Here is a 7,781-nt window from a genome sequence, read left to right on the forward strand (position 1 = left end):
CAAAACCAGGGTCCAGACACGACTGGACCACCTGCAAGGCATGCTGGAACCACCTGCCAGACACGCCAGAACCACCTGTTGGATACGCCAGAACCAGGTGCCTGATTCGCAGAAACTACCTGCCGGACATGCCAGAACCAAGTGCCGGAAAAGGGAAAATAATACTGGGTGAACACTGGGTTTCACCCAGGGGTCAGTGATAGGGAGGGCAAGGAAAGAGACCTAGGAGTCCAGAAAAGCCAGACTGTGGACAAACAAGATTGATGTCGAGCATCCTCAACAAAAACCAATGACAAAAAAACAGACTCACCAACTCCAGAGGGGGCTTGACCGCATCTAAGGGGACCCCTCTCCGATCACAGACATAACACAAAGACAGACTCAGTGACTTCGGGTGGGAGCCTAAAAGCCCCACCTCATCATTCCAGAGGAGATTCATTCTCCAGAGGGATCCGGAACCCTAGACTAGTCAACAGGGATTGCTCCTGTTTCACCAGAGCCAAGCATCGTCCCATCCTGAGTAGCTGGGTCATGCAATCCTTCCATTCAGAGGGGACTCTCACTCCCCTGAGCCAGGCTACCCCCAGATGGGACTCAAACCCTGAAGCCAGACATTAACAGGAAGACTTTATGAGGCAACATAAAGAAATAAATCTTATAGCCATGCTGTGCGGTTGGCGCCACTCACCTCCATTGAAAGATCCACAGAGCAACGCGCTCAGTGCAGCTGCTGCTGGGTCTCCCGAGGGGGCGGAGACATCAAGCTGGCAACATGAGCACCACAAAGAGGCAAACCCGATATTGGGTGCCAATTTGTTACTGAAAGCAAAACGCGTTCCATCCTGGTGAGTTACATCAGACTCTCTACCAGAAGTAGTTGTCTCACAAAGTAAGCTATATTTGCAGCAAATAGGAGACCATGAGGAATCATTTCCAGAGTCATGGTGTCCCCAGACAAAGGGAAGGAGGGACATTTATTTCAGATGGGGAATGAATATTCAAAAGGGAGAGGTGAATATCCTCTTGCACAGACTCAGATAGAAAGCATGCTTCCACACACACTGCAGGTGATGTTAACAAGGCCTACGCTCCTCCTGGAGAGAACTTAGCATTAAAAATAAGGCAAAGGTCATACATGTAGCTCTTGTGGGAAGGTCTGGTCTGGCACCAGGAGGTTGGTGATGGCATCTTCTTAACATAACAAAAGGAAAAAATTTGGAAAAAGTTAAATTCTTGTAAACCCACTCTTGAGTTCCTCAGGACAACTAGTCAGTGATAAGGGCAGGTCCCTGTCAGTTCTGACAGGGTCACTGTGAATTCAAGGGAGGACTCTGTGAGGTCAGAGGGGGTATATGTGAGGTCAGGGGAGGTATCTGTGAGGTCAGGGGCACTCCCCATGAGTTCAGGGGTGGGTCTCTGTGAGGTAAGTGGGTGTCTCTGTGAGGTCAGGGCAGGTCTCTATGAGGTCAGATTTGGTCTCTGTGAGGTCAGAGGGGTTGCCTCTGATCACATGGGAGAGCCATGTGGTCAGGGAAGTTCTCTGTTAGGTCAGGGGAGGCCTCTGTGAGGTCAGAGGGAGTCTCTGTGAGGACAGATGTTGTCTCTGTTTGATCATGGGTGGTCTTTCATGTCAGGGGAGGTCTCTGGGTGGCCATGCAGGTCTCTGAGTTCAGGGTCATCTCTGTGAGGTCAGAGTTCTGCAGGGGAGGAAGACATTTCCTCCATCCACTCTGGGTCCTTCTGGCTGTACAATGAATTAAATTCACATGAGACAGAATAGCAGGAGAAAATTAAAGCTTTATAACATGTATACATGGGAGAGACCTCACCTTAAATACCATCTTCAGCTAAAGACAAAGGAGGATGTTGGGGGTGGAGGGAGTCAGTTATGGGAGATTGTCAGAAAAGCACAGTACACAGAGTAAGGTTATATACAGATATAAGTCCTTGCCTTCTGCATTGATAAGAGTTTCTAGAGATAAGGTCATCCCCCTTCTTCCTGGTACAGAAAGGGAGATATCTTTACAGATGGAGATTTCCTTTACAAATGTAAATATCTCTTAACAGAGGGTAAGTAAATTCTACTTTTCAGAGTTTCTCTCATGTCTGCAGTTTTTTGAAAGATTTTTAAATTTTTTTTTATTTTTCCTTTTTCTCCCCAAAGCGCCCCTCTACACAGCTGTGTATTCTTAGTTGTTGGTCCTTCCAGTTGTGGCATGTGGGATGCTGCCTCAGCATGGCTTGATGAGCGGTGCCATGTTCACACCCAGGACTCAAACTAGCAAAACCCTGGGCCACTGAAGAGGAGCGCGCAAACTCACCACTTGGCCATCGGGCCAGCCCCCATGTCTGCAGTTTTTAAAATTAACCAGCCCAAAATAATCCTCATGCTAAAGAGACGTATCTTGGGATGGCCAATTCCAGTCCCCCACAGTTCTCTGTGTCTTCATGGGAGGTCTCTGTCAGGTCAGGGAGATCTCTGAAATCAAGGGAGTTCTCTGAGTTCAAAGGAGGCTTCTGCGAGGGGATATGAGGTCTCCGAGGTCAGCAGAGGTCTGTGTGTTGTCAGAGGAATTCTCTGTGAGGTCAGAGGAGATATCTATGATATAAGGGGAGGTTTCTGTGAGATCAGGGTAGGTCTCTGTGATGTAAGGGGATGTCTCTCTGAGGTCAGGGTTGTCTCTCTGAGGTCAGGGTTGTCTCTCTGAGGTCAGAGAGGTCTCTTGATGTCAGCTGTGGCTTCTGTGAGGTCAGGGAGTACTCTGTGGGGTCAGAGGTGGTTTCTGTGGGGTCATGGGAGTTCTCGGTGAGGTCTTGGGAGGTCTCTGTGACATCAGAGTGTGTATCTGTGAGGCCAGGGGAGGTCTCAATGAGGTCAGAGGGGCTTTCTGTGAGTTAGGGGGAGGTCTCTTTGTGGCCAGATGGTGTGTCTATGAAGTCAAGTAAAGTCTCTGTGAGGTAGGAGAGGTCTCTGTGAAGTCAAGGATGTCTCTGTGAAGTAAGGGATATCTCTGTGAGGTCAGAGGGGCTGTCTCTCAGGTCAGGGTAGGTCTGTGAGGACAGAGATGTGTCTCTGATGGTAGGCGAGGTCTCTGTGAGAGAAGGGAGGCCTATCTGATGTCTGGGGAGATTTCTGTGAGATCTGGGTGTTTCTCAGATGGCAGAGAGGTCTCTGTGAGGTCAGGAGAGACCTCTGTGATTTCAAGGAGGTCTCTGTGAGATCAGAGGTCTCTGTGAGATTAGATCTTGTCACAGTGAGGTCAGAGAGCATGTTGTGATGTCAGCGGAGGTCTCTGTGAAGTCAGACCAAGTTCTGTGTGGCAAGATCAGCTCTCTGTGAGGTCAGAGTGGGTATCTGTGAGGTCATGGGAGGTCTCTGAGATCAAGGAGATCTCTGTGAGTTCAGGCAGGCCTCTGTGAGTTCAGGGGAGGTCTATGTGGCATCAGGGGAGGTCTCTATGAGATAAAAGTGGGTCTCTATAGGTCAGGGAAGGTCTCTGTGAGATCAGAGGGTGTCTTTCTGAGGTCAGGAGCGGTCCTCAAAGACAGGGAGGTATCTGTGATGTCAGGCAAGGTCTCTGTGAGACAGGGGAGGTCTATTCCAGGTCAGGGGAGGTTTCTGTGAGATCAGAGAATGTCTCAGAGGGCAGGGAGGTCTCTGTGTGTTCAGAGAATGTCTCTGTGAGGTTGGAGAGGTCTCTTTGAGGATAAAGATGGTCTCTTTGAGGTCACTGGAGGTCTCTGTGAGGTCACATGAGGTCTCTGTGAGGTCAGAGTGGTCTCTGTGACATCACTGGATGTCTCTGTGACCTCACACAGGTCTCTTTGATGTCAGGGAGGTGTCTTTGAGATCAGAGAGGTCTCTTTGTGCTCACTTGATGTCTCTGAGTTCAGTGGAGGTCTCTGATGCCACTGAGGTCTCTGAGGTCAGGGAGGTCTCTGTGAGCTCAGGGGAGGTATCTGTGCAGTCAGGGGAGGTCTTTTAGGTCAGGGAGTTCTCTTTTAGGTCAGGGGAGTTCTCTCTGAGGTCAAAGTGGTCTATCTGAGTTCGCAGGAGGTCTCTGCTAGCCCAGAGGACATCACTGTGAGGTGATGTGACGTCTCTGTGTCATCTGAGGGAGTCTCTATGAGGTGTGGGGAGGTCTCTGTGAGGTCAAAGGGTTTCTCAGTGAGGTCACGGGAGGTCTTTGTGAGGGCACAGTTGGTCTCTGTGAGGTTAGGGAGGTCTCTTGATGTGAGATGGGGTCTCAGCAAGGTCATGGAGGTCTCTGTGAGATCAGGGGATGTCTCCGTGTGTCAGAGCGGGTCATCATCAGGGCAAGGGAGGTATGTGTATGGTCAGAGGGGCTATCTGCAAGGTCAGAGGAGGCCTCAGTGAAGTCAGAGGGCTCTCTGTGAGGTCAGGGGAGGTCTCTGTGTGGTCAGAGCAGACCTCTGTGAGATCAAGGAGGTCTCTGTGAGGTCAGGGGGGTCTCTGTTTGGTTAGAGGGGGTCACTGTGAGGTCAGGAAGGACTTTGTGATGTCAAAGGTGGTCCCTGTGATGTCAGAGAAGTCTCTGTGGGGTCTCTTTGAGGTCAGGGTGTGTCTTTATGAAACCAGAGGATGAGTTTGTGAGGTCAGATGGCATCTCTTTGAGAACAGAGGAGGTCTCTGTGAGGCCAAGTGGGGTCTGTGTGAAGTCAGGGGAGGTCCCTGTGAGGTCACAGTAGGTCTCTGAGGTCAGCTAACGTCTCTTTGATGTCAGAGGAAGTCTTTGTGATTTCAGAGGAGTTCTCTGTGTGGTCACAGGAGGTCCCTATGAGATCAGGGATGTCTCTGGGGTCAGGGAGGTCTTTGAGTTCAGGGGAGGAATCTATGATGTCAGGGGATGTTTCTGTGTCATCACCAGGGTTCTCTTTGAGGTCAGAGAAGGGGTCACTGTAGTCAGAGGTGGTCTCTGAGGTCACTTGACATCTCTATGAGATCAGATGGGGTGTCTGTGATGTTGGACATCTCTGTGAGGTCAGGGGGATGTCTCTGTGAGGTCAGAGGGGGTCTCTATGAGTTCAGCGGAGGATGTGACATCAGAGTAGGTCTCTTTGAGGTCATAGGAGGGCCCTTTGAGGACAGAAAGGGGTCTCTGTGAGGTCTTGGTAGGTCTCTGTGAGGTGAGAGGGTTTCTTTGTGAGGTCAGGGGAGATCCAGGTGAGGTCAGATGGGGTGTCTCTGAGGTCAGGCGAGGGCTCTGTGAGGTCAGGAGAGGTCTCTCTGAGTTCAGAGGGCATCTCTTAGATTAGGGGAGGTCTCTGTGAGGTACGAAGATCCCTCTCCCCACCACTGCCGAGACCATCAACCTCCCTTGGGACGCAGGGCATGGCTAGCAAGGACCCAGATGAAGCAGGCACTACCTCCCATGTCGGGCACATGACACACCCAGGGGCTCCCTCCCCCAGCAGGGCCAGTGACACCTCCCAGAAAACCTTCAGGACTCAGGGCCCTTTTCTCTGTCCTTGCCCCACTGACAGAGTCTTGGCCCAAATGAGTGGGACAGTCAGCCTCCTTTGGGTATATCAGGCAAGCCCTAGGGTGGTCTCCCTCCGCCCCTCCTCGGTGGACTCAGGGAGTGGGCCAGGAGAGGGCTTCTCTCAGCCCTTCTTGTCAGGTATCTCCCAAGGGGAGCACCCTAGGCGGAAGGAATGCGGGCTTTCCTCAGTCCAGAGTGGAGGATGGGAACCGCTGATAGGAGAGCATGCCTGTGGGTTTCCCCTTCGTTCCCTGGGTGGCATGCCTGTGCTGCCACACTCCTTTGGCAAGCCTTTCTCAGCCTTCTGACTTGACACAGCTTTCCCAACTCCTGGGGAAGAAAGGTTCATTTGTGATGAGAGGCTGTGTTTTTTCCAGCAATAAGTGAGGATGGGGATGAACCAGCTGGCACAGGGAGTCTTGCTGCCCTTCTGGGTCAGTTGGGAGCAAACAGGGCCAGAAAACCTCTTCCAAGGAGGAAAGCAGCTACCTGAGCAGAGAGGGGAAAGGGTCATGAGAAGCCCTGAAGGAAGTGGGAACCCCAGCTCCCTGGCAGCTGCACGGGGCCTCCGCCAGAGGGCGCCCCCACCCCGCCAGATCCCCCCCACCCAGTGCGGGGCTCCCAGTGAGGCCAGAGGCCGGATTCCTCCCCCCACCCCTCCCTCCCACCCGTGCATGCACAGTGGGAGGAATGGTCCTCAGGCCAGGGAGCAGGGCTCCCACAGTCGTGAGAGTCAGTCAGAACCCTAGGTCAGGTCGGGGAGGTAGAGAGGCCATGGGTGCACCTGCCCTCCTCTCCTCAGGTCCCCAAGATTCTGGATGCCCACGTGGCAGCCCACGAAGCCAACGTCCAGCCGTCCCTACAGGTTTTTCTCCCACCGCTGCCCTACAAGGCGCAGGGAAGGCCAGACAGGGTGCTGAAAGGCAGTTTCCAGGCGTCATCCGTGGCCTCCAACCTGGATCTGGGTGCAGGAGGATAGCATCCGACGGGGAAGGCGGGGCGTGACACAATCCCTGCGAAAGATCCCCGAGGGCTGCTCCTGGTGAGGATGATGCTGGCCACCACCCATCTCGACCCTGAGGCGGCTCCCTCCCCTAGACTTGGCCAGAGGTGGCCCGTTCCATAAGGCCACCACCCAGGGATCTCTGACTCTCCCAGGGAAGCCCAGGCAACTGTGGAACGCCCCCATCACCGCAGGCATCCCTCAGGCCAAGGCCAAGACTAAGTCTGGCATCCTCCCTGGGGAGCCCAGGCAGGGCACTAAGGACCCGGGTGCGGCGGGCAGCAGCTCCCAGGTCGGGCACACCAGAATTCCAGCAGCTTCTACCTCTGATAGAGCTGATGACCCTTCACCGAAAACTTTCTGGACCCAGGGCTCTTTCCTTCCTAGCAGTCCCATGGACACCGTCTTGGCTCGAGGGGCTGCGTTGGCTGGCCCTCTTTGGGAAAGTCGGCAAGTTATAGGGTTCTCCTCTCCCTCTGCCCCAGAGTGGCATGTGGGTGGGTCCTCCCAGTGCAAGCACTTACCTGGGGGGATGCCCCATCCGTTACGTAGGTGGCCAGTCTGCTGTGCCGCTCTTCTTTGCAAGGAGCTCCAGGCCTTCTGACAGACTAGGCACAGTCTTCCCTCCTCCTGGGGTAGAAATGTTCAAAGGTGAACTAGGGTCCACCTTTCCTTCTCCTGTTTCTCACCTCCCCTTCTGACCTTCGGCTCAGGTGGCTGCTGGCCTTCTCACGGGGGAGGCCTTCTGACCCTGTTTTCCAACAACGACTAGGGGAGGACACCCAGGCTGTCTCTCTGCCAGCTGGCTCATTCCAGGCCTCAGTGACTGGTAGAAAAATCACAGCCCCACATCACAAATGAACCCTTTGACTCCAGGAGAAGGAAAGGCCCTGTCTATTCAGAAGTCCCAGAATGCCTTGCTCAGTAGTGTGGCAAGGCAGACAGGCCACCTAGGGAGCAAACCAGGAGCCCTCCATGCAAGCTCTTCCCTCAGCAGGACTCACCCTCAGCTCCAGGAGTCAGACAAGCCTGATGTCCTGCTGCCTGGGGCACTACCCTTGCCAGAAATCCTAGAATAAGGGCGGAGAGACACCTTCTCCTGGCTCTTTCCCTGAGTGCACAGCCACAGGGCACAGGGGGAGGTGCACTCTGGCTTGCCTGCTTTCCTTCAGCTGTGTTTCACATCCCCTTCCCCCGTTCCGCTCAGGTCACTGCTGCCTCCTTGGAAGAGATTTTCCAGCCCTGTTTGCTCACATCTGACCCAGAAGGGCAGC

General features: G+C 53.6%; 1 long non-coding RNA gene across 2 annotated transcripts; it reads right to left on the reverse strand.

Annotated features, from left to right (window-relative positions):
- Positions 1-227: 227 nt before the first annotated feature.
- LOC139043214 (uncharacterized) lies at positions 228-7,262 on the reverse strand. Of its 2 annotated transcripts, none has more exons than XR_011500269.1 (3): positions 7,032-7,262; positions 6,289-6,517; positions 228-5,989 (listed from the first exon to the last, which is right to left on the reverse strand). It is a non-coding gene; the product is annotated as an uncharacterized lncRNA (long non-coding RNA). The 2 variants fall into 2 exon arrangements; XR_011500268.1 differs by having other exon boundaries at positions 228-5,993; positions 7,032-7,260.
- Positions 7,263-7,781: the final 519 nt, after the last annotated feature.

Source organism: Equus asinus, unplaced genomic scaffold (assembly GCF_041296235.1).
Source record: "Equus asinus isolate D_3611 breed Donkey unplaced genomic scaffold, EquAss-T2T_v2 contig_193, whole genome shotgun sequence".
Lineage (NCBI taxonomy): Eukaryota > Metazoa > Chordata > Mammalia > Perissodactyla > Equidae > Equus > Equus asinus.